This window comes from Nicotiana tabacum, chromosome 23 (assembly GCF_000715075.1).
Source record: "Nicotiana tabacum cultivar K326 chromosome 23, ASM71507v2, whole genome shotgun sequence".
In the NCBI taxonomy this organism is placed as follows: domain Eukaryota; kingdom Viridiplantae; phylum Streptophyta; class Magnoliopsida; order Solanales; family Solanaceae; genus Nicotiana; species Nicotiana tabacum.
The window spans coordinates 107,904,260-107,931,728 of record NC_134102.1 but is presented as its reverse complement, the minus strand read 5'-3'; positions in this window follow the sequence as shown (position 1 = coordinate 107,931,728).

Genomic DNA, 27,469 nt, shown 5'->3' with positions numbered 1-27,469 from the left:
CATCTTCCAATTCCTTATAGATGGCTAGATATAAGCTCTCAAAGTCAGCTCTGTGCAGCAGAAATTTTTGCAATGCACACTGCCAGGCAAAATAACTGTAGTTTCAGGCTTCAGTTAATCGATCATAATTTTTTGTATAAATGTCCAAATGATAAATGGTTTATATTTCAGAAAACTAGACTCAAAGGGATACAACTTTCATTTTTGGATCATCTCCAAATTCCTTACAGATTACGAGATATAAGCCTCCAAAGTCAGCCATGTGCAGCAAATATTTCTGCAATGCACACTGCTGTAGCCAAAAACCAGCAGTTAAAAATGGCCTAGAAATTGTCCGAAACCATTCCGAAACTCACCCGAGCCACTCGGGACCCCATCTAAGTATACCAATAAGTCCCATAACATAATACAGACTTAGTCGAGGCTTCAAATCACATCAAACATAACCGAAATAATGAATCACACCTCGAATCGAACTTATGAGTTTTTGAAATTTTCCAAATTCTATATCTTGTGCCGAAACGTATCAAATTATTCCGAAATGACCTCAAATTTTGCATGCAAGTCATAAATGACATAATGGAGTTGTTCTAATTTCCAGAATTGAATTCTGACCCTGATATCAATAATGTCAACTCCCGGTCAAACTTTCTTAAAATCTTCCATTTTCCAACTTACGCCAAAATACGTCGAATTGTCCTACGGATTTTCAAATGCAAATCTGTAACGACACGACCTATCATTTTGAATATTTATGCTCCTTTAAACTATTTAAAATCTTGAATAGCTTCATATGATGTATTATGACGTGTGTAAATCATTGGTTTTGATGTTTCAGTTGTTTCGGGATTAGTTCGGAAGAATAAATTTCATCTTGGAAGCTTAAATGAAAAGGGTTGACCGGAGTTTGACTTTTGGACAAATGACTCCATAATGGAGTTTTGATGGTTCCAATAGTTTCGTATGGTGATTTTGTACTTAGGAGTGTGTCTAGATATTTATTTTGAAGTTCATAGTTGAATTTGGCTTGGAATGGCGAAAGTAGGAAATTTAAGTTTGGATGTTTGATCGGGGAGTTGGATTTTTGATATCGGGGTCAAAATCCAAAACTGAAAATTTTCATAGGTCTGTTATATTATTTATGACTTATGTGAAAAATTTGAGGTCAATCGGACTTGATTTGATAGGTTTCGACAACGAATGTAAAAGTTAGAAATTGTTAGTGTTCATTAGACTTGAATTGGGGTACGATTCCTGGTTTTAGCATTGTTTGAGGTGATGTGAGACCTCGACTAAGTTCGTATGATATTTTGGGATTTATTGGTATAATTGGTTGAGGTCCCGGGGGGCCTCGGGTGAATTTCGGATGGTTAACGGATCGAAATCTGACTTAGAACAAAGCTGGAAACCTTATGCTATTTGATGTAATCGCACCTGCGAAACTTAGCTCGTAGGTGCGAGCTTGTAGGTGCGAGCTCGCAAAAGCGAGCCTGGGAGTGTAGAAGCTTAAAAGGGAGAGTGGGCAGTGGCCGCAGGTGCGAGGGAACATTTTCGCGCCTGCATGATCGCAGGTGCGCTGGTGACCACAAAAGCAGACTGCTTCTCGCAGATGCGAGTCCGCAGAAGCGGAAGCAAAACTGCAGAAGCGGTAAATTCTCCGCCAAAGTGGAACCGCAAATGCTATTAAATGTTCCGCAGAAGCGAGAACATTGGACAGGCTACAAAAATAGAAGGGTCCGACATTTTGTCATTTTGGAGTTCAAACACACGGTTTGGAGCGACATTTTAGAGGGATTTCATGGGAAAACTTGAGATAAGTCACTTGTGATCATTGTTAATCACTAATATTAAATTATCATTGAGTATTCTGACTAGATTACATGTTTTTGAGGTGTAATTCGAGGATTTGGGCCTAGGGATTTCAAAATAAGAAATTAAGATTTGAAGGTCGATTTGATGTCGGAATTTGGTAAATTTGGTATGGTTGGACTCGTGGTTGAATGGGCGTTCATATTTTGTAACTTTTGTCGGGTTCCAATATGTGGGCCCCACTGGTGATTTTTGAGTGGAATTTCGGATTTTGTTGGAAAATTAGTATTTTCATATGCAACTGATTCCTATAATTTGTGTTGAATGCATCGAATTAATTGTGACTAGATTCAAGGTGTTCGGAGGCCGATTCGCGAGGCAAAGGCATATTGGAATAAAGAATTTCACGCTTTGAGGTAAGTAACACTTCTAAACTTGGAGCTGAGGATATGAACCCTGATTATACATGTTATGTGTTTGGTGTTGAGGTGACGCACATGCTAGGTGACGGGCGTGTGGCATGCACCGTGTGAATTGTGACTCAATTATTTCTGTGGTACTGTGTAGTTACCTGAACTTATCTGTAAGCATGAAATCTCTACGTACTAGAGTTATTGAGCTGTGATCCATGTTAGAAATCATGTCGAGGCTCCAAACTTATTCTGTTGGGACCCACTGAGGTCATTACTGTTGTTGAGTTATTTGCTTACATTGAAATTTCATACTCAGTCATATTCATTCATTTCATATCATATCTCAGTCTCTGTTGCTATATATTGACACATCATATCATCATTTTGGGCTAGTTTCATGGCATTGTGGGCCCGAGAGACTGGAGAAATTGATGACTGAGTGAGTTCGAGGGCCTGATTGTGAGGTTATTGATACTATAGCATGTGAGTTTTCCGTGAAGCACGTGAGTTGTCCGTGCGGATCCAGATATTGATACTATAGCACTTGAGAGTTCCGTGCAGCACGTGAGTTGTCTCTGCGGATCCAGATACTGTTATTATAGCACGTGAGTTGTCCGTGCATTACGTGAGTTGTCAGTACAGCACGTGAGTTGTCCGCGCGGATTATAGCGCTTGGGCTGAAGGAACCCCTCCGGAGTCTGCACACACCTCCAGTGAGCGCATGTACCTATTGAGTGCGAGTGCAAGTGCTGAGTGATTGGGAGGACTAAGTGGATTAATACTCTGAGAGTATGCATATGGTTGTTCACTATGTTGTACTGCATTGACATGCACACTTGACATACAAGCATAGTTTCCCTCATGAAGTACGGTATCATTTCATTCATGACTTCTCATATACATTGACATGCAGGCATAGAGATGTACTTTTCCTCATGCCATTTGATAATGAAGCATTTAACTGTTGAAAAGTTTTGGAAAGAAAATCACAATTTTTACAAACTTACTCATATTTTGGTGTTTTCGGTAAAAGATTTGGGTTTTCACTATTATACTTGAAAAGCATGTCTATTTTCTGGAACTGTGAACGAGCAGAACATCTTATTTCTGAGTTATTTCCTGTACCACTTTTATTATATTGTTACGAGCCATTGTTGGCTATCGATGTTGGACTTTGACCTGTGTTCCAGCTCGTCACTACTTTCAACCTAAGGTTAGATTTATTACTTATTGAGTACTTGGGATCGGTTGTACTCATACTACACTTCTGCACCTTGCGTGCAAATATTGGATGTTGATGTTGCTGTGATCGTCGGGAGTGGGATTTGAAGACATACCCGCGTTCCAGTTGTAGCTGCCTCTTGTTCATGGTAGCCTTAGATTTATAAATGTATGTTTATGTACATTTAGAATAGAGAATGCATTTATTTCATACCAACTTTGTAAATTCTAATCTTAGAAGCTCATGATTAATACCACCAATCCTTGGAAAAATTTGTATAAAAGCGGTGTAGTGTCATTTCTTATCCTAATAAATCTAATTAAATTGGATAGTTGTTAATTGGCTTACCTGACGGGTTAGGTTAGGTGCCATCACGACTAGGTGAATTTTGGGTCATGACAAAATCCGGACATACGCCTAAGTTCGAAATCACCATACGAAACTATTGACATCATAAAATTTCCATTTCGAAGTCGTTTGCTCAAAAGTCAAACTCCGGTCAACTCTTTTCATTTAAGCTTCGAATAAGAATTGTTCTTTCAATTTAATTCTGAATCTTCCGAAAACCAAACTCGACCACACACGCGAGACATAATACATATTACGAAGTTGCTCAGGACCTTAAGTCACTGAACAAAACGTAAATTTTCAAAACGACAAGTCAGGTCGTTACATTCTCCCCCTCTTAAAGCATACGTTCGTCCTCGAACATGCCAAGAATTATTTTGAGGACATTAAATTACGGAGTGTACTATTACACTTACACACCTGCTCGCGGTGAGTCCACGTCACCGAAATTTTAACATGGTCCGACAACACCATCTCAGTTGAGATTATTTCTTTTATCCACATTTATAAACTTTAAAACCAATTTCTTACACTCCAAACATTTTCAAAAGGCCTGATTTTCACATCAACACACGGTATTAGTCTCAAACGGTTGTAGCGATTTTGTGCCTATGCACACATCATACGTATGCCCATAACCACATCTCTTTTCATAATAGTTGTTCATAATTAATTCCAGCATCGTCAATTAACCTCACATTATCTAAAACATCATTTCAAATTTTCACAACACTGATAGCAACACGCGAGGCATGAAGACCTCATAATTATTTATCTGAATTAACGAGTCACATTTAACGCCACCTGGGCACTCACCCCGTGGACTAAAACTCAATAATTACAGCACGAAATGGCTAAATATGCACAGAAAAACACATACAATAATTGTCAAATAAGTCTAACAGGCATGACTACCTATTAGTACTATAGTACAATTTAATTTCACAAGGGAGAATTTAAACACATAAATTTTCATCACAAGGATCTCGTCCTTATATAACTTCCACCGCGACTTGTAGCCCGATTTAAACATTTCACAACATATTAAAATACAAGGATCCCACCCTCAACTCTGAGTCACACGTAATATGCACATTGTGCCAATCAAAATCATTCCATTTCTTTTTCTTCTTTTAATAAATTTTTGATAAATAATTTCAGAACACATAATGAACACCCATACCGGTAGGGCATATATTTTATAAATTGTAGTAAGTTATCCCAAAATCACATCAAAACTCACCGTAATGAGTAACAGAAAGTCACTTTTAGCCTCATAGCTCTTAATAGTGATCAAAACAGAATGATAGACACTACTATCGCCATAGAATCTGCCAACAGGGGTAAACACAAAAGTAGATTACAGAATTATGAAGCTCGCCCATAAGTGGAGCATAATAGGAGGACTCAGCTCGATATACAGAACCAGATCAAATTAAGGAAAATATTCCTATATAACAAATCAAGATCGTACCAGTAACGACAACATCTGGTGTATTAGCCTTAGCCAATTCATAGCAATTATATCAACGGGTTGGGCCTCCCCCTCTAGGGCGCCCTCTACCCGCATGTCCTCCACCCCTAACTGGTTGTGCATGTGGGGTAGTAACTGGAATAGAGTCTGTAGCCTGAGTGTTCTGATGAAATCCACCTCTCCCAAGTCTGGGACAATCTCTCATGATGTGCCTAGTATCACCACACTCATAACAACCCCTCTGCGGGTGCGACTGCTCATACCGAGTCTGTGTCAGATAACTGGAATAACTACTGTAAGAACCCTATGTCGGTAGTGCACTAAACGTATTAACTAGAGCACTACGAGTACTCTGAATTGTGGACTGGGCTGACCGACTGCCCGGGCCTCTGCCATGATGAGTTATAGCTGCAGAGTAGAATCCACTGAATCCTCTAGAGTTTCGAGACCTTTTGGCATCCTTAGACTCCTTTTCCTCACTTCGAACACATTCTAACATTCTGACAGTCTCTACTACTTGCTGAAATGGAATGTCAATCTGCAACTCTTGAGCTATACATATTTTAAAATCATAATCGAGCCCTTCAATAAATCTGTAGACTCGCGCTCTAACTGTAGGAACCAAGATAGGTGCATGGTGTGCTAACTCACTGAACCTAATAGCATATTCTGACACTGTCATGGTGTCTTGACACAATCGTTCAAACTCTGTGTGCCATGCATCCCGGAGAGTTTGGGGAACAAACTCTTTCAAAGACATCTCCGAAAATTGATCCCATATTGGTGGTATTGCATCGACTGGTCTACCATCTTCATAAACTTGCCACCATTGATACGCTGCTCCTGACAACTGAAATGTAGTAAAGGCAACTCCGCTCACTTTCACAATGCCCATGGTGCATAGAATACGGTGACATATTTTTTTCTAGAAATCCCTAGGCATCCTCGGTAGCTGTGTGTAACGACCCGGCCAGTAGTTTTGAGAGTTATACCCCTGATCCCCTGTTTACTGCTTTTCTCGTATCTTTTTCTGCTTATGTGACTTGCCGGGAGGTTTTTGTTGTGGTTTCGGAGTGAATTGGGGTACTTAGTCCCTAAACGAAAGCTTAAGTCTTAAAATTTTTTACCGTAGTTAGAACTGTGTGAAGACGACTCTGGAATGGAGTTTCGTCGGTTCCGTTAGCTCTGTTGAGTTATTTTGGGCTTAGGGCGTGTCCGGATTGTGTTTTGGAGGTCTATAGCTCATTTAGGCTTGAAATGGCGAAAATCAAATTTTTGGAGATTTTGACCGGTAGTGAACTTTTTGTTATCGGGGTTGGATTCCCATTCCGAAAGTTGGAGTAGGTCCGTAGGGTTGAATATGAATTGTGTGCAAAATTTGGGATCAATCAGACGTGGTTTAGGAGGTTTCGGCATCGGTTGTAGAAATTGAATGTTTCAAGTTCATTAAGTTTGAATCGGAGGGTGATTCATGTTTTTAGCGTTGTTTGATGTGATTTGAGTGCTCGACTAAGTTCGTATGGTGTTTTAGGACTTGTTTGTATCTTTGGTTGAGGTTTCGGGGGCCTCGGATGTGTTTCGGATCATTATCAAATGCGTTTTGGACTTAGAGAAATGTTTGAAGTTTTGTGATCTGGTGCATTTGGTTTCCTTATACGCAGCTGGGAAAGGGAAATTTTGTTCTTCGCATTTGCGACCATAAGGATGCAAACGTGTTGTGGTGCTTCACGAACGCGTGGCCAAGGTCACATTCGCATAAAGTTAAGGAGACTAAAGCTGGGCCACGCGCTTTACTCATCGCGAATGCGTGAGGACGTTCGCGATCGCGTAAGTCTGAGAGCCAGTACATCATGTCCGCTTAGTGTTTTGTGCGTTCGCGTAGGGTTAAATCCTAGGTCAGCAAATTTCTTCGCGATCGCGAGTCTATTTCCGCAATCGCGATTAAGGAATCACTGGGCAGACTTATATCATTTCAAAATGAGGGTTTGGCCATTTTTATCAAAACCTGAGTTTGGGAGCTCGGATTTGGATGAGATTTTGAGGGATTTTCAGAGATATCGATTGGGTAATGATTCTACACTCTATTTTGGTTATATCCCACTAATCTATCATTAATTAGTTCTTTAATTTCGGTTTTGGGGTTGAAAAATAGGGAAAAATGGGAAGAAGTTTTTCAACTAAAATTTCGAGTTTTGAAAGGCGATCTGAGGTCGGATTCGAGTAATTATTATATGGTTGGACTCGTGAGTGAATGGGTGTTCATATTTTGTGACTTTTACCCGATTCTGAGACGTGGGCCTAGGGAGGCTTTTTGGGACGATTTCCTAATTTCTTGTTTTAGCTTAGATTTCATTGATTAGATTAGTTTCTTATATATATTTATGGTATGTAATAAATTTTGGCTAGATTTGGGCCATTCGGAGTCGGATATTCGTGGGAAAAGCATTACTACCGATTGATTGAGCTTGGTTCGAGGTAAGTGGCTTGCCTAACCTTGTGTGAGGGAAATCCCCTTAGGATTTGATACTGATATTGATATGTGAGCACCGTGTACGTGAGAAGACGAGTGCGTTCATGGGCTATTTGTTGCAAAACCTGATTTTTACTGAGTAATTACCTGTTTTCACCTTAATTGGGTATACTGGTGTGTGTAGTTACCCTGTTAGCCTAGAATAACACTTCTATGTGTCTTAATTGCTTAACTGAACTCTTTACAGCATGCTTAGTGAATTCTTGCTTCTTTTCTCTACTTGTATTTACTCTAAACCGTAGATTCTCTTGTTGTACCTATCATCTATAATTGTCTGCGCTGTGTATTTACTTTGGGACTACGGGACGGTATCCCAGGTGATCCCCCCTGCATATTTACTTTTGGGACTACGGGACGGTATCCCGGGAGATCCCCCTGCATATTTACTTTTGGAACTGCGGGACGGTACCCCGGGAGATCCCCCTGCACATTTACTTTTGAGACTACAAGGGGGTACCTCGTGAGTTCTCCCTGCACATTTACTTTTGAGACTACGAGGCGGTACCTCGGGAGTTCTCCCTGCATATTTATTTTTTGGGACTACGAGACGGTATCTCGGGAGATTCCCTGTTGTTTATTTCCGCGTGTTGTATTGTTATTTCATTGTGTTTTCCTTTGTTGAACTCATATCTCTTATTATACTGTTATATTCCCTTGCTTTATTTATTATATACCAGTGGGCCTGACCTGACCTCGTCACTGCTCGACCGAGGTTAGGCTTGGCACTTACTGGGTACCAATTGTGATGTACTCATGCTACTCTTCTGCACATGTTTTGTGTGCAAATTCAGGTGCTCGTTATCAGCCGAATTATCAGTGAGAAGAGACAGCTTTGGAGACTTCAAGGTATATCTTCCGCGTCCGCAGACCTCGGAGTCTCCTTATATTTTTCCCCATGTCAAACACTACTTGTATTTCCTTTTATTAGACTCTGGAGTATAGAGATACTTTGAGTCACTGGGCAGAGAGTTTGGGGAGTTTAGCATATCTACCAGCAGTAGAGAGGCAATTGGCATTGGATGTTCAGGCCTTAGCCAGCCAGCTTGTGTGGTCTCTCGGTCTTCTCTTTATGATCGTATCAGGGAGCGTTAGTATGATGACCCCCATCTGCTTGTCCTTAAGGACACAGTTCAGCACGGTGATGCTAAGGAGGTCACTATTGGAGATGATGGTGCATTGAGGATGTAGGGCAGGCTATGTGTGCCCAGTGTAGATGGGTTGCGTGAGTTGATTCTCCAGGAGGCACACAGTTCGCGGTACTCCATTCATCCGGGTGCCGCGAAGATGTACCAGGACTTGAGGCAACATTACTGTGGAGGAAGATGAAGAAGGACATAGTGGAGTATGTAGCTCGATGTCTAAATTTCCAGCAGGTGAAGTATGAGCATCAGCGGCCAGGTGGGTTGCTTCAGAAGTTAGAGATTCCGGAGTGGAAATGGGAGCAGATCACTATGCATTTCGTTGTTGGACTCCCACAGAGTCAGCGAAAGTTTGATGCAGTTTGGGTGATTGTGGATAGACTGACCCAAGTCAGCTCATTTCATTCTTGTGATGACTACCTATTCTTCCGAGCAGCTGGCTCAAATTTATATTCGTGAGATCATCAGGCTTCATGGCGTACCGGTATCTATTATCTCTGACTGGGGTACGCAGTTTACATCACGGTTCTGGTACTTCATGAGTTGGGTACTCGAGTGGAGCTGAGCACAACATTTCACCCTCAGATGGACGGACAGTCCGAGCGCACTATTCAGATATTAGAGGATATATTTCGTGCGTGTGTGATAGATTTTGGAGGTTCTTGGGATCAGTTCTTGCCACTTGCAGAGTTTGCCTACCACAACAGTTATCAGTCGAGCATCCAGATGGCACCGTATGAGGCTCTGTATGGTAGGCAATATCGGTCTCCAATGGGTTGGTTCGAGCCGGGCGAGGCTAGATTATTGGGTACAGACTTGGTTCAGGATGCCCAGGATAAGGTGAAGGTGATTCAGTATCGACTTCGCACAGCCCAATCCAGACAAAAGAGTTATACGAACCGGAAGGTTCGCGATGTTGCATTCATGGGTGAAGAGCGGGTCTTGCTCTGGGTTGCTCCTATGAAGGGCTTTATGAGGTTTGGGAAGAAGGGCAAGTTGAGCCTAAGGTTCATTGGTCCTTTTGAGGTGTTGCAGCGAGTTGGGGAGGTTGCTTATGAGATTGCCTTACCTCCCAGTTTAGTAGGAGTTCATCCGGCATTCCACGTTTCTATTCTCCGGAAGTATCACGGTGATCCGACTCATGTGTTGGATTTCAGCTCAGTCCAGTTGGACAAGGATCTATCTTATATTGAGGAGCTAGTGGCTATTTTGGACAGGCAGGTCAGAAAGCTAAGGTCAAAGAACATTGCTTCTATGAAGGTGTAGTGGTGGGGTAAGCCGGTCGAGGAGGCATCTTGGGAGACCAAGCATGATATGCGCAGCCGTTATCCTCATTTTTTCACTACTTCAGGTATGCCTCTATACTCGTTCGAGGATGAACGATTGTTTTAAGAGGGAGAGGATGTAACGACCTGGCTGGTCGTTTTGAGAGTTATAGCCCTGATCCCCTGTTTACTTCTTTCCCAGTATTCTTTTCTTCTTATGTGACTTGCCGGGAGGTTGTTGTTGTGGTTTCGGAGTGAATTGGGTACTTAGTCCATAAACGGAAGCTTAAGTCTTAAGATTTTTGACCGTAGTCGGAACTGTGAGAAGACGACTCCGGAATGAAGTTTCATCTGTTCCATTAGCTCCGTTGGGTGATTTCGGGCTTAGGGGCATATCCGAATTGTGTTTTAGAGGTCTGTAGCTCGTTTAGGCTTGAAATGGCGATTTTGGAGATTTTGACTGGTAGTGGACTTTTTGATATCAGGGTCGGATTCTGATTCCGGAAGATGGAGTAGGTCCGTAGGGTTGAATATGACTTATGTGCAAAATTTGGGGTCAATCGGACGTGGTTTAGTAGGTTTTGGCATCGGTTGTAGAAATTGGATGTTTCAAGTTCATTAAGTTTGAATCGGAGGATGATTCGTGTTTTTAGCATTGTTTGATGTGATTTGAGGGCTCGACTAAGTTCTTATGGTGTTTTAAGAATTGTTGGTATCTTTGGTTGAGGTCCCGGGGGGCCTCGGGTTTGTTTCGGATCATTATCGAATGTGTTTTGGACTTAGAGAAATGGATGAAGTTCTGTGATCTGGTGCATCTGGTTTCCTTATACACGATCGCGAGAGAGGGGCCACAATCACGTAGGCTTAGCTAGGCAGAGGAAATTTTGTTCTTTACGTTCGCGGGCTTAAGGATGCGAACGCGTAGTGGTGTGAAGTGGTGCTTCGCGAATGCGTGGCCAAGGTCGCGTTCGGGTAAAGTTAAGGAGGCTAAAGTTGGGCCACACGCTTTGCTCATCGCGAACGCGTGAGGACGTTCGCGATCGCGTAAGTCTGAAAGCCAGTACATCGGTTCGCTTGGTGTTTTGCGCGTTCACGTAGGGTTAAATCCTTGGGTAGAAAATTTGTTCTTCGCGATCACGAGGCTATTTCCGCCATCGCGATTAAGGAATCACTAGGTAGACTTATATCATTTCGAAACGAGGGTTTGGCCATTTTTATCAAAACTTGAGTTTGGGAGCTTAGATTTGGACGCGATTTGGAGGGATATTTAGAGACATCGATTGGGTAATGATTCTACACTCCATTTTGGTTATATCCCACTAGTCTATCATTAATTAATTTTTTAATTTCGGTTTTGGGGTTGAAAATTGGGGAAAATGGGAAGAAGTTCTTCAACTAAAATTTCGAGTTTTGAAAGGCGATCCGAGGTTGGATTTGAGTAATTCTTATATGGTTGGACTCGTGAGTGAATGGGTGTTCATATTTTATGACTTTTACCCGATTTCGAGATGTGGGATCGGGGAGGCATTTTGGGACGATTTCCTAATTACTTTATTTAGCTTAGATTTCATTGATTAGATTAGTTTCTTATAGATATATTTATGGTATGTAATTGATTTTACCTAGATTTGGGTCATTCGGAGTCAGATATTCATGGGAAAGGCATTGCTACCGATTGATTGAGCTTGGTTCGAGGTAAGTGGCTTGCCTAACCTTGTGTGGGGGAAATCCCCTTAGGATTTGGTATTGATATTGATATGTGAGCATCGTGTACGCGAGGTGATAAGTGCGTACATGGTCTATTTGTTCCAAAACCTAATTTTTACTGAGTAATTACCTATTTTCACCTTAATTGAGTATACTAGCGTGTGTAGTTACCCTATTAGCCTAAAATAACATGTCTACATGTCTTAATTGCTTAACTGAACTCTTTGCAGCATGCTTAGTGAATTCTTGCTTCTTTTCTCGACTTGTACTTAGTCTAAACTATAGATTCTCTTATTGTACCTATCATCTGTAATTGTTTGCGCTGTGTATTTACTTTGGGACTACGGGATGGTATCTCGGGAGATCCCCGTGTATATTTACTTTTGGGACTACGGGACGGTACCCCAGGAGATTCCCCCTGCATATTTACTTTTGGGACTACGGGACGGTACCCCGGGAGATCCCCCTGCACATTTACTTTTGAGACTACGAGGCGGTACCTCGGGAGTTCTCCCTGCACATTTACTTTTGAGACTACGAGGCGGTATCTCGAGAGTTCTCCGTGCATATTTACTTTTGGGACTACGAGACGGTATCTCGGGAGATCCCCTATTGTTTATTTTTGTGTGTTGTACTATTATTTCATTATGTTTTCCTTTGTTGAACTCCAGTCTCTTATTATACTGTTATATTCCCCTGCTTTATTTATTATATACCAGTGGACCTGACCTGATCTCGTCACTACTCGACCAAGGTTAGGCTTGGCACTTACTGGTTACTAATTGTGGTGTACTTATGCTACTCTTCTGCACATATTTTGTGTGCAGATTCAGGTGCTCGTTATCAGCCGCATTATTAGTGAGTCGAGACAGCTTTGGAGACTTCAAGGTATATCTACCGCGTCCGTAGACCTCGGAGTCCCCTTCTACTCTTCCCCGTGTCAAACACTTCCTGTATTTCCTTTTATTAGACTCTGGAGTATAGAGATACTATTCTTTTTGTAGTTTGTGACTCATGACATTTCGGGTTTTGGGAAAGCTGTGTACGTCTAGTATTTTGGTTATTGTACATGCCAAGCCGCATTGTTATTGGTTATTCAGTATCTATTGCAGTTAGCTGTTAAGTTTTGCTTCCATTATTGATATTTCCACAATCTGTTAGGCTTACCCAGTCGTAGAGACTAGGTGCCATCAGGGCATGTTTCGGAGGGATGTTTGGGTCGTGACATTATGTCACTAAAGGTAAGTGGACTATACCTCTTAAATCTCTCAAGTCTCTTTTGTTCTTCTTCCGATGCCTCTGACCTGAACTCAAGCTGAACCGGAATAACAGGTTGTACCGGTACTATACCCGGAACTTGACCAATGTGAACCTGCTACTCTGGAGTACGAGCGGTAGGATTCTGAACTCCTCCCCCAATCTGTGAAATATTTGGTGAAAAAGAGATCAATCCTGCCTGAGTCAATGTACCAAACATGTTTAGGAATTGTGCTAAAGTCTGCTGAAATTCGGGGGTAATAACATGTAACGACCCGACCGATCATTTTAGGTATTACAGTCCCATTCTCCCATTTACTGCTCAATTTATGCTTTACATTTGTTGTATGACTTGCTGGGGTAATTGGTTCGGGTCCGGTGAGGTTTGAAATAAATTGAGACACTTAGTCTCCAAGATGAAAACTTAAGTTGAAAAGATTGTCCGGATATTGACTTATATGTAAACGAGCCTGGAATAGAGTATTGATGATTCCAATAGCTCCGCATAGTGATTTTGGACTTAGGAGCGCATTCGGAAAATTATTTGAAAGTTTGTAGTTAAATTAGGCTTGAAATGGCTAAAATAGAAATTTAAGCTTGGAAGTTTGACCGGGGAGTTGACTTTTTGATATCGGGGTCGGAATCCGATTCTGGAAATTTGAATAGGTCTGTTATGTCATTTATGACTTATGTGCAAAATTTGATGTCAATCAGACATGATTTGATAGGTTTCGGCATCGAATGTATAATTTGAAAAGTTCAAAATTCATTAAGCTTGAATTGGGGTATGATTTGTGGTTTTAGCGTTGCTTGATGTGATTAAAGTCCTCGACTAAGTTCGTATAATATTTTAGGACTTATTGGTATATTTGGTTGAGGTCCTGGGGGTCTCGGGTGAGTTTCGGATGACTAACGGATCTAATTCGGACTTAAGGAAATGCTGGAATTTTTTCTGTTGCTGGTGTCTTCGCACCTGCGCATGAGGGACCGCAGATGCGAGCTCGCAGAAGCGAGCTTGGTTGCACAGAAGCGGAATTGGCTTGGCAAGGGCAGGGGTCGCAAGTGCGCACGCAGGACCGCAGAAGCAAACTCGCACATGCGACGAGTTGATCGCAGAAGCGAAAGTGAGAGGGAAGGGGCCTCATCACAAAAACGGCTTGGGTTCCGCAAATGTGAGGCCACAAAAGCGGACCTCTTGTCCGCAGAAGTAAAATAAGCCACAGAAGCGGGAACCGCATAAGCGCCTTAGTGAGCCGCAAATGCGAAAACCCTGGACAGAATAAAATTAGAGGGTTGCGGGATTTTTGCATTTTTAGACATTTCCAACACGGGTTGAGGCAATTTTTCAAAGAGAATTCACAGGAAAACTTGAGATTCGAGCCGATCAGAAGATGATACGTGTAGAATGGAATTTCTGGAGCATTGTTTAGCTTGCTCGACATTGGATTCAGTTTATTTGAGGTAAGTAACTCTTCTAATCTTGGAGTTGAGGGTATGAACCCTGACTATACGTGTTATGTGTTTGGTGTTGAAGTGACGCACATGCTAGGTGACGGGCGCGTGGGCGTGCACCGTGTGAACTGTGACTCCGTTATTTCTGTGGTACTGTGTAGTCACCTAAACTTATCTGTAATCATGAAATATCTACGTACTAGAGTTATCAAGCTGTGATTCATGTTAGAAACCATATTTAGGATACATATCTATTCTATCGGGATCCACTGAGGTCATTACTGTTGTTGAGTTATTTGCTTACATTGCAATGTCATATTCATTCATTGCATATCATATCTCAGTCTCTATTGTTATTTAGTGATACATCATATCATCATTTTGGGCTAGTTCATGTCATTGTGAGCCCGAGAGACTGGAGAGGTTGATGACTAGGTGAGGCCGAGGGCCTGATTTTGAGATATTGATACTATAGCACGTGAGTTGTCCATGCAGCACATGAGATGTCCGTGCGGATTTTAGCGCTTGGGCTGAAGGAGCCCCTCCGGAGTCTGCACACACCCCCCAATAAGCGCGGTTGATTTATATTGAGGGATGGATCTTCCCTGGACATGGATCTTGTCCGAAGCATTTATACCTGGGGATGGATCTTCCCCACGGGCTGGATTGGCCCTACTCGGTACTAAGTGACTGATGGTCAGTTGATATATATATTCCGGTATGGATCTTTCCTGGGCCGGATTGGCCATATATAGTACTGAGTAATTGAGCATGATGAGTGGAAAGTGTGAGACAGTGAGATTGAGTACTCTGAGAGTGTGAGTACATGAGTTCATCTCGGAGATACATTGCATTGACATGTACACATGACATACAGGCATAAAGATGTATTTTTCTCATGCTGTATGATATCACGTCATTCATGACTTCTCACACATGTTGACATATGGGCATAGAGATGCATTTTACACTTGCTATCTGGAAAGAAAAATGGAACATCTTATCTATTGTTGAAAGGATTTTTGAGAAAAATTATTATTTTCAAACTTACTCATATTTTTGGCAACTTCAGTAAACGGCTTGGGTTTTCACTGATATACTTAAAAGGCATAACTACTTTTTCAGAAATCATGATTAAGATGATCATTCTTTCTCTAAGTTACTTCTTTTATTCCTTGTTTTACATTGTTATGGACTGTTGTTGGCTATTGGTGTTGGACCCGGCCTTTGTTCCAGCTCGTCACTACTTTCAACCTAAGGTTAGGTTTGTTACTTATTGAGTACATAGAGTCGGTTGTACTCATACTACACTTATGCACCTTGCGTGCAGATGTTAGATGTTGATGTTGCGGAGACCGACAGGAGATGGATTTGAAGATGTACATGCGTTTCGGTTGGAGCTGCATCTTGTTCATGGTAGCCTTAGATTTATAAAGATTTGTTTATGCACATTTTGAAAAGATGATGTATTTATTTCATACTAGTTTTGTAAATTCTAATCTTAGAAGCTCATGATTTGTACTACCAGTCCTTGGGGAATGTATAAAATTTAGATATTTTCTTTTACTTAGTTGTCTTGTTAAATTTCATTGGCATTGGATAGTTGATAACTAGCTTACCTAGCGGGTTGGGTTAGGTGCCATCACGACTAGTTGGATTTTGGGTCGTGACAAGGTGGTATCAGAGCTCTAGGTGCATAGGTTCTACAAGTCATGAGCAAGTGTCTAGTAGAGTCTTGCGGATCGGTATGATGACATCCAGACCTATCTTCGAGAGGCTACAGGGCATTTAGGATAAACTTCCTATCTTTATTTCCTTATCATACGGTATTGATTCAAATTGAAGCGTAACTCTTTGAAATTCCTTCCACGCATTCGTATACGCACATGAGAGCTCAGTATCAGTTGTACGTCGATGGCTTGTGATTCCATGGATGAAGTGCGAGATGTTATTTCTGTGTGCTGATGATGGTCCAGACTGGAGGACTTGAGGTCGGGTTATGACTGTGGCTTGAGCACGGGGATTTCAGGTGTGTGAGCATGTACTTTTGGACTTATTAGTCTGGTAATGTCCCTATGAGTGGAATTTATCGCTCAATGAGCGGTGGAATGGCCTTATGATGAGTATGATATGACTGCGAGATATGTTAAGACGATTTGAATGTGACGAGAAGTGTTTCCTTGAAATGTAAATAAGGGGCCATTGGGTGCTTGATTTTTGTTTTGATGTGACGTACAGTCTCGAGTATGAATGTTTTGAAGGATCTTTCACGTTGTTAAATTTTGGGACAAATTAAATTCTCATGTCTTGTTAATGAGTTTGGACTCAGAAAGATTAAGTGATTGCATGGTAATTGTGACTGCGAAAGGGTATAACAAGATACCAATTTGAGGCTAAGTAGGTGGATTATCCCCTGCGGAGTAATCTACGTAGGTGTGTTCCTTATAATGTGAGTGGAAAGTTTCTTTTCTACCTGCGGGGCATATGTGTTGAGATTTGAATTTGAATCGGGTTGAAAAATTTGACTTGAGTGTCAAGAGAATGAATGCGAGCTTAGCAGATAATTGAGGTATTTTTAAGGTTGGCATTATATGAGCTTGAAAAGAATTTTCGTTGAACTGACTGCGGTATTATGGAAGTAATAGAGTATGGGTATTATGAGTTATCGAGTGTTTTAATCTATGGCTTTGAGCCAAGTGGGGGAGCCTGCTATTGACAATTCAATTCATGGTTATATGTTAAATTTTAGTTTTGGTCTGAGGCATACTTGTGGATTAGTTATGACTTGCAGAGGTTGAGATCGAGGATGACTCGAGTACTGAAATTCCTAAATACGGGTTATATTACGCTTTATGAGTATATGAAAATCATGGGATGAGTGAGTTGTTATTTGTGAATAATGTAGTGCGTACGGAGTATGAATTTGATCGGTGGTGTTAAGGTAGGGTTACCTCTTTGAGTGTTGTTGTGCTAATGGGGCACGTGTCTTTCAGCCCTTTTGGGCAGTGCAATTTAGAAATGAGCAAAGTGGGTGACTCCCGAGAAGATTCTAATGGGTTCGAGATTTATATGTAGCAATCGAGAATTTTTTCGAATTTGTGTATTGATAGAATCTGAGATTTACATTTAATGGTGTCGGACTTGTGGTAATTCTGTTTGACTATGGATTCTACATTCCAGTATAAGAAATGTAAAAGAACAATTTTAAATTCACATAAGGTATTTTCAGAGTGGGCATTTCGGTTGTGGTGCTTATGGGGGTGCTTAAGAAGAATACAGTAACTTATGGGCCTTAGGGCGATGCGATTTTATGTTAGGATGTCTTGTAGTGAGCTTTGGGTAAGGATCGTAGTGTTCTGACAAGGAGAAGTGTCAACTTGAGGGTAATTCAGAAGAAACTCGGAGAAAATAGGACAACTGGGTAGTAGGCTAGACCAGTATAGTAATGGTATGCTCGGTTATTTTGGATAATTATGATGTGGTGAGGCTCAACAGATGTTTTGGTGACCTGTGTGGCTTGGTATAGATAGGGAGATTCAGCTCTAATAGCTCGGTTATGTACAAATGGGTTTTGAAGAGTTCTTGATGGTTTCTATCATGGTTCAAACCAGATATTTTTCTACCGGTATGGGGGACATATTGTGTATTGTGATTTCCTCCTGAAAGGAAGCAAGAGAATGGTTTCTAACTAACCGGGTATGTAATTTGTTGGTGACTCAGAGTTGATAATGATATTCTCGTGCTTTTCTCATGATGGCATGATAGATGTGGTGTGTTGTGCGGGGTTAAGATTTACATGTACAAGATGGCAGTTCAGTCTTGAAGGGAAGGTCACAAAGTTTGTGCAGAATGGTCAGTTTCAGTTATTTAGACGAATGTTATAATTGCTCAGTAATTCCGGAGAAGGGTGCGCATTTCAGAAGGGGCATTGTGTTTTGACTTACGGATGTTCATCGATATTACAGTACTCACATGGTTGATAGACTGCTGATATTCAAATTATTGCTATGTGGCACGGAAGAATTATGGAAGTATTCCTCCTGGGATGATCGTGCATGAAAAATGTGTTAGTCATTCGAATGCTAGAATTGGGATCAATTATGATGATTCATGTGTCCTATGAATTTGGAAACTGGGAGTTCTCATAAGCATATTGTTTCAGGGTTGCGACCTATTTGAGGTGAGTATTTTATTTAAACTCAGTGGAGGCACTAGTTGCGTTAATTATTTGTGATAGCTACGCGCTATTAGTGTGCATATAGGTGAGGTGTGAGCCCATATGCGGACATCGGGGCAAGTATTCATACTCGGAAGAATGCTTAGGTTATGACATGCCTAGAGTTGACTATTAAGCATAAAGTTATAACGTTTCTCATATTCGTACCTTTGTGGAGAACTATCTGGGTTATACTTGAGGTTATAAAGAGGCTAATTCCCTCAGAAAACTTGGTAGTTACTATTTCTGCGTTAACTTGCTGATTTGAGTTGTGATAGCAGACTTTGCACATTCCTACACTATGGCATGTTATTTATACCAGTCCCGGAGCATGAGAATCTTATTTCATTATCATATACATGTGTACTTGTTTAATTGCTCTTGTATGATATGCTGGGACTGGAGGCCTGTGACCATGTCGTGCGGTTGATGTTAATGTGAGCTCTAGAAGAGCTGGTTACCTTTGTTAGATTCGTGTATCTTGGTTCAACTATATATGATGAGCTTATATCATTGTAGTTGTGGTGATGCTTATTGAACTTACAATACGGTTCTCTTCTTTGAGACATTTTCCATTTTTTTTTGGGTACCCGGATTGCACAGTTGTGGCTTGAGTTATATTGGTGTGGTGTGTCTGTGGGATAGTTGTGTTTAATAATATATGGTCATTGGACCTAGAATGGGTACTATCGAGTTTGATTACGGTATATTTGGGAGGATGACATAGAAAGTCAGCTTAGAAAGGGATTATGGTTCTGGTTGGGTGCAAGAGAGCTTCATGACTTGTTGATTTGATGAGGGGTTATGAGATTCCGCTTGTTTCTTTTATTATCAGCAGTGTATGAAGGTTTTGGAATGAGGTTTGGCTTGATATGGGGTTTAATGCTAGTACCGGGTTAGTTAGAGTAGTTATTGTGATCGATAATGGTGCTGCGAGCAGGCGAGATGCGTAGTATGTTATGTGAATATATCTGGGGTTATGGTTATGGCTTGATACAACTTGTTCAGACTCATATAGTGTGTAGATATGAGATTCGTGTCTTGAAAAGAATTCTGGATGTTGGAAATTTGGGTTCTACATTTCACGGACTAAAGTTAAAGTAATGATCTTCAATTATGTTGTATTGTCAGGCCTATATGGAATAGGTTGGCGTGGGATTACCCCCGAGTACGTGCGTGGTAAGATGGAATAGTGATTTGATGGCTTGGAAACAACTCTTGACACGTTCGAGGACGAACGTATATTTAAGTGGGGGAGAATGAAATGACCCGGCCGGTCGTTTTGAGTATTACAACCCCGCTTCCTCCATTTACTGCTCAATTTAAGCTTTACAGTCGTTGTATGACTTACCGGGGTAATTGGTTTGGGTCCGATGAGATTTGGAAATGCATTGAGTCACTTAGTCTTCAAGATAAAAACTTAAGTTGAAACGATTGACCAGATGTTGACTTATATGTAAATGACCCCGGAATAGAGTTTTGATGATTCCAATAGCTCCACATGGTGATTTTGGACTTAGGAGCGTGTCCGGAAAATTATTTGGAAGTCTGTAGTTAAATTAGGCTTGAAATGGCTAAAATAAAAATTTTAACTTGGAAGTTTGATCGAGGAGTTGAATTTTTTATATCGGGGTAGGAATCCGATTCTGGAAATTTGAATAGGTCTATTATGTCGTTTATGACTTGTGTGCAAAATTTGAGGTCAATCAGACATGATTTGATAGGTTTCAACATCGAATGTAGAATTTGAAAAGTTCAAAGTTTATTAAGCTTGAATTGGGATATGATTCATGGTTTTAGTGTTGTTTGATGTGATTTGAGGTCTCGACTAAGTTCATATAACGTTTTAGGACTTGTTGGTGTATTTGGTTGAGGTCCCGGGGGCCTCGGGTGAGTTTCGGATGACTAACGGATCAAATTCGGACTTAAGGAAATGTTGGAATTTTTCTGTTGCTGGTGTCTTCGCACCTGCGCATGAGGGACCGCAGGTGCGAGCTCGCATAAGCAAGCTTGGTTGCGCAGAAGCGGAATTGGCTTGGCAAGGGCAGGGGTCACAGGTGTGCATGCAGGACCGCAGAAGCGAACTCGCACTTGCAACGAGTTGATCTTAGAAGCGAATGTGAGAGGGGAGGAGCCTCATCGCAGAAACGGCTTGGGTTCCGCAAATGTGAGGCCGCAGAAACTGACCTCTTGTCCGCAGAAGCAAAATAAGCCGTAGAAGCGGGAACCGCAGAAGCGGCTTAGTGTTCCACAGATGCGAAAACCATGGACAGAATAAAATCAGAGGGGTTGTGGGATTTTGGCATTTTTAGACATTTCCAACACGAGTTGAGGCAATATTTCAGAGACAATTCACGGAAAACTTGAGATTCGAGCCGTTCAGAAGATGATACGCGCAGAATGGAATTTCTGGAGCATTGTTTAGCTTGCTCGTCATTGGATTCGGCTTGTTCGAGGTAAGTAACTCTTCTAATCTTGGAGCTGAGGGTATGAGCCCTGACTATACGTGTTATGCGTTTGGTGTTGAGGTGACGCACATGCTAGGCGACGGGCGTGTGGGCGTGCACCTTGTGAACTGTGACTCTGTTATTTCTGTGGTACTGTGTAGTTATCTGAACTTATTTGTAATCATGAAATCTCTACATTCTAGAGTTATCGAGATGTGATTCATGATAGAAACCATGTCTAGGCTGCATGCTTATTCTGTTGGGACCTACTGAGGTCATTAGTGCTGTTGAGTTATTTGCTTACATTGCAATGTCATTCTCAGTCATATTCATTCATTGCATATCATATCTCAATCTCTATTGTTATTTATTGATACATCATATCATCATTTTGGGATAGTTCATGTCATTGTGAGCCCGAGAGACTGGAGAGGTTGATGACTGAGTGAGGCCGAGGGCCTGATTTTGAGATATTGATATTATCGCACGTGAGTTATCCGTGCAGCACGTGAGTTGTCCGTACGGATATTAGCTCTTGGGCAGAAGGAGTCCCTCTGGAGTCTGCACACACACCCCATGAGCGCGGTTGATTTATATTGAGGGATGGATCTTCTCTTGACATAGATCTTGTCCGAAGCATTTATACCTGGAGATGGATCTTCCCCACGGGCTGGATTGGCCCTACTCGGTAATGGATGACTGATGGTCGGTTGATGTATATATTACGGGATTGATCTTCCCTGGGCTAGATTGGCCATATACAGTACTGAGTGATTGATCATGATGAGTGGAAAGTGTGAGTACATGAGTTCATCTCTGAGATACATTGCATTGACATGTACACATGACATACATGCATAGAGATGTATTTTTCTCATGCTGTATGATATCACGTCACTCATGACTTCTCACACATGTTAACATATGGCCATAGAGATGCATTTTACACTTGCTATCTAGAAAGAAAAATGGAACATCTTATCTATTGTTGAAAGGATTTTTGGGAAAAATTACTGTTTTCAAACTTACTCATATTTTTGGCAACTTCGGTAAACGACTTGGGTTTTCACTGATATACTTGAAAGGCATAACTATTTTTTCAGAAATCATGATTAAGCTGAGCATTCTATCTCCGAATTACTTCTTTTATTCCTTGCTTTACGTTGTTATGGACTGTTGTTGGCTATTGGTGTTGGACCCGACCTTTGTTCCAGCTCATCACTACTTTCAACCTAAGATTAGGTTTGTTACTTATTGAGTACATGGGGTCAGTTGTACTCATACTACACTTCTTCACCTTGCGTGCAGATTTTGGATGATGATGTTGCGGAGATCGACGGGAGATAGATTTGAAGATGTACCTGCGTTCCGGCTGTAGATGCCTCTTGTTCATGGTAGCCTTAGATTTATAGAGATCTGTTTATGTACATTTCGAACAGATGATGTATTTATTTCATACTAGTTTTGTAAATTCTATTCTTAGAAGCTCATGATTTGTACTACCAGTCCTTGGGGAATGTATAAGATTTAGATATTTTCTTTTACTTAATTGTCTTGTTAAATTTCATTAGAATTGGATAGTTGATAACTGGCTTACCTAGCGGGTTGGTTAGGTGTCATCACGACTAGTTGTATTTTGGGTCGTGACAACAGGTGTCTCTAGTACTTGTCCCCCAACCGGAGCTACTGGTTGTTCCTCAACTGCTACTTTGACAGGTGCTCTAGCTGCGGCACGGGCCCTTCATCGGCCTCTACTTCGGCCCCGGTCTCTTGCGGCCCTAGCAGAATGCGCGGGTGTCTGTTCAACTAACCTGGTAGCGTGTCTCCTCACCATCCATGAGAGAATAGAGATACAAAGGCTCAAAATCCAAAAATCAATAAATTCCGCACGACAGGAATAAAAGAAGTGGAAATTTCCTAACAGCTCTGTAGCCTCTCGAAGATAAGTACAGACGTCTCCGTACCGATCCGCAAGACTCGTTCTTGACTCGTAGAACCTATGAACCTAGAGCTCTGATACCAACTTGTCCCCACCCAAAATCCCACCACAGGCGTCGTGATGGCACTTAGCCTCTAATACTAGGTAAGCCGATTATATTTACATTTCGAGCCTATTTTTTTTTAAACATATAAATTAATACAAGTGTCGAAACCGAAAGCGAAAACAAATATAACAACCTCCCAAGACTGGTAATACTGAGTCGCGAACTCTAACTGAATACATGAAATGATCTCAAGGATCGAATATACAATATTGTTCGAATAAGAGTTGACAATACAATAAAATGGAAAGACTCCAAGGGACTGCGACGACCAAGCAGCTCTACCTTAAATATGTGCGATCACACTCTAACCTTTGTCCGAATCTGATATCTCTAATACCTGGCTCTGCACAAAAATGTGCAGAAGTATAGTATGAGTACACCACAGTCGGTACCCAGTAAGTATCAAGACTAACCTCGGTGGAGTAGTGACAAGGTACAGTCAAGACACTCACTAGTCAACTAACATGTGCAATATAGCATACAAAACTAATAGAAAGAAAAATAATAGTGATAGCAACAATAATCAACTAGTGATATAAGCAACGAGGCAGCAAGAACACCATAAATATTGCTCGAGCGAATAATGAACACAAGTACAACCAATTAATCAAGTCCTTCAAAATATACATCTTTCAAATGTAAGTCCTTTAAATATAAATCTTTCACATATAAGTTTTTCAAATAAAAATCTTTCGAATATAATTCTTTCAAATAAAAGTCACTCTGTGACACCTCATTTCATAATCATAAAATACGGGTCTCAGCCCACTTTCATATTTTCACGGCACCTCGTGCCCATATCTTTATTACAACCGCACGGACAACTCATGTACCAAAATATCAATGTATATAAGATCCGCATGAACAATTTATTTTTAATAAAGTAAATTTATAATTTTTAAACCAAGTAAGAAATCAACAAAGAATTGAATTTATTTTTGAACTCGATTGGGTGAAGAAAATGACATTTTAATTAAAATGAAGCATCTGATAGCTACTGATTTGGATGTAAAAATTTATTAAATTAAAACATAATAGCAATTTCTTTTATTCAAAATAACTCAAACCTCAAAAACCAGTAAAAACAAGAAAAACAAATCCTCGGAGTCTTGTACGAAGAGCCAAAGCTAGCACAATACAACAAGGAATACAAAACACATAATAAAATCAAATAATACATCACGGAAGAACATAAGAATTTACATATCAAGGAAAAATAAAATAACCAAAGGCAAGTGCGGCCATAGAGAAATATCAACAAAGGGCACTCCCGAGGTACCGCCTCGTAGTCCCAAATCATAAATAAATTTCAACAAAGGGTACTCCCGAGGTACCGCCTCGTAGTCCCAAATCATAAATAAATTTTAATCTTTCCTTATATCACCGTAGGAGCCTTCACATTTAGTTTTTTTAAAAATCATTTTTTCCGAAATAGCATCATGCATTTTAGCCCACCTTATCACACCGCATGACTTCTAGTAGTTCCCCTACTAGCCACGCGTATCATGCCCACCTTATCTCACTGCATGCGTTTCAACACCCTGACCTTGTATCACCGCATGCATATCAATATCACAATATTTCACAAATAGCACCTTAAGTGCCCAAATATCACAACATAACATAACTTGCACTTCAAGTGCTCAAATATCACAACATATTATAAATTGCACCTCAAGTGCTCAATTATCACAACATATCATAAATTGCACATCAAGTGCTCAAATATCACAACATCTCATAAATTGCACCTCAAGTGCTCAAATATTACAATTTACCATAGAAATCAACAATACATTATTTTTCACATTAAGGAGCCCATGGCTTGACCATAATGTGCACAAAATCTTAACAAAAATATCCAGGAGTGAACAACTCAACAGAATAATACTTCACGATTTAACACTTTGCCTCAATATGATTTACGGCCTTTATAATTCAATACCAATTTCAACAACATGAACTGGAAAGTAATTCATCAAGGAACAACGCCTTCTTTAATCCAAATTTTTGGCAAATAGATTAATGCCTCCTTTTAAATTTATTTAATAAATTATTTGTAAATGAATAATCCATAATGAAATTATCTCCAGGAAATATTAACTCAACAAAAAGCGCGGGATTCACATAAAAATCAAGGTGGCAATCACACTAAATTATCATATAAAAACAAATTCAACAAACAAGGATTTAACATGGCAAATAGAGGATTTAGTAAGTGCCAACAAATTTCCAATTCAATATTTAAGGGTATCTAAGAATTTTAACCAGTATAATTTGCACATGTAAGCCAAGTACGTACTCGTCACATCCCGTACATGGCTTTTCACATTTCACAAATGGCACATACGACTCAATGCCTAAGGGGTAATTCCCCCACTCAAGGTTAGGCAAGATACTTACCTTTTTGAAGTTAGGCCGATATTCCAAAATAGCCTTCTTACTTGAATTGACCTCCGGACAACTCAAATCTATCCAAATTAATTGTATAACTTCATTAAAATTCATCGGAAACAATTCCGTATAATAAAACGTTGACTTTAAAATTCACATTAAAAAGTCAACCAAAAGTCAACACGGGGCCCGTCTCTCGGAACCCGACAGAATTTTCACGAAATCTGAACACCCATTCCGATACGAGTTAAACCATACAAGTTTTATCAAATTCGATAACAACTCGACCTCCAAATCTTAAATTTTTGTTCTTGAAGAGTTTTACAAATTTCTCTAATTTCTTCCATTTGATTCATTAATAATTGATGAAAATAACTATGGAATCATGAAGTATAATCACTTTTGGATATATAAAACTTACCCCAATCCATATGGTTAAAATCGCCTCAAAAATCGCTTCAATCCGAGCTCCATAGCTCCAAATATGTTAAAATGGCCGAAACCCCTGTTTTAAGAATCTGTCCAGGCAAGTCTCATTTAACATTTGAGACTTATAAATCGCATTTGACACATGCAATTTGCCTCAGCCCCAGAAAAATAGCAGTCTTTCCCGATACGGAAATGGGCATAACTCTCTCACACTATGTCCGAATGATGAATGGTTTAACTTTATGGAAACTAGACACCAAGGGCTACAATTTTTTGTGTTTTGCTCATCTTCCAATTTCTTATAGATGGTGAGATATAAGCTCCCAAAGTCAGCCCTGTACAACAGAAATTTTTGCGATGCACACTGCCAGGCAAAACAACTGCAGTACCAGGCTTCGGTTAATCGATCATAACTTTCTGTACAAATGTCCAAATGATAAAGAATTTATATTTCTGGAAACTAGACTCAAAGGGATACAACTTTTATTTTTGGATCATCTCCAAAATACTTTACAGATTACGAGATATAAGCTACCAAAGTCAGCCCTGTGTAGCAAAAATTTCTGCGATGCACACTACTGTAGCCAAAAACCAGCATTTAAAAATGGCCTAGAAATGGTCCGAAACCATTCCGAAACTCACCCGAGCCACGCGGGACCCCGTACAAATATACCAACAAGTCCCATAACATAATAAGAACTTATTCTAGGCCTCAAATCACATCAAACAACACCGAAATAACGAATCGCGCCTCGAATCGAACTTATGAGTTTATGAAAATTTTCAAATTCTATATCTTGCGCCAAAACATATCAAATCAATCCGGAATGACTTCAAATTTTGTATGTAAGTCATATATCACATAATAGAGCTATTCCAATTTCCATAATTGAATTCCGACCCCAATATCAATAAAGTCAACTCCCGGTCAAACTTTCTAAAAATCATCCATTTTCCAACTTTCGCCAAAATGCGTCTAATTGTCCTACGGACTTCCAAATCCAAATACGGACATATGCCTAAGTCTAAAATCACCATACGAATCTATTGACATCATCAAATTTTTATTCCGGGGTCGTTTACTCTAAAGTTAAACTCCAATCAACTCTTTGCATTTAAGCTTCAAAATAAGAATTGTTCGTTCAATTTAATTTTGAATCTTCATAAAACCAAACTTGAACACCACGAGTCATAATGCATATTACAAAGTTTCTCGAGACCTTAAGTCACTGAACGGAACATAAATTCTTAAAACGACAAATCAGATCGTTACAAAATCAATGTGAACAAGAAGTTCAAAAGATCATTTATATGCAAAATGT